We start from the raw sequence: 1,028 nt of genomic DNA on the forward strand, positions 1-1,028 counted from the left end.
ATAGCGAGATGAATCAAGTCAAAGCTAGTGAAATGGGTAACGAGATTAGCAAGATCTTAAGCAAAAATGAAGACTAAAACTTTTGATTTAGCCCGCGAGGCTAATTCTATCTAGACGTGACAAAACAGTTTATCAATAACTCACATTTCTATGTAATGTAGTTAGAAATTGCGTGTTCATGTTGAAAAGAGAACTATTTCGACAACAGTGCCTCTTACATCATTAGAGAGTGCTAGTAAACTATAAACAACAATGCCTCTTCTTATTTGTACGATGGCAGTGACTCCCAAAACGAACCCTTACGCGTGACTCTGGAAAGCACCCTCCCGTGCCTCTAGAGGCGACATGGCCTTGTGCCACCAAACCCTGGATCACCATGCCTCCGGGCAATATCCACACACACATACCCTTATGCGTGACTCTGGAGACCATCCTCCCATGCCTCCAGAGCTGACATGGCCTTGTGCCACCAAAGCCTGGGTCACCATGCCTTCAGGCAATATCCACACACACACACACACACATACCCTTACACGTGACTCTAGAGACCACCCTCCCGTGCCTCCAGAGGTGACATGGCTTTGTGCCACCAAAGCCTGGGTCACCATGCCTCCGGGCAATATCCACACACACACATACCAAGAGCGCCTCAACCGTGGCTAGCTCCTACGCACACGTGACTTCACATGCTTCAAACCCGTGCCTCCGGAGGCAACATACCAATGCCTTCGTAGTATGCACACATGTGCATGCACGCCCAAACCTATATATCGTCAACAAAGCCTAGCTCTTAAGTAGACGTGAATGCACATTCTTCAAACCCGTGCATTTCGAAACAAAGCAGCTTGCCTTTTGCACGACCTGCTAGGAGGTTCCCTCGCGCCGGAGGCGCCGTGTCACACCACGAGGGACAACGCGCCGCACGAACCAGCACGCTGCATGACCAACACACACTTCGACCTATGCCCCCCTTCAAGATGTTTATGAAAATTAAACGAGCCGAAGGTGAGTAGGAGGTTCCCTCGCGC

The sequence above is a fragment of the Triticum dicoccoides genome, chromosome 5B, assembly GCF_002162155.2.
Source record: "Triticum dicoccoides isolate Atlit2015 ecotype Zavitan chromosome 5B, WEW_v2.0, whole genome shotgun sequence".
Classification (NCBI taxonomy): Eukaryota; Viridiplantae; Streptophyta; class Magnoliopsida; order Poales; family Poaceae; genus Triticum; species Triticum dicoccoides.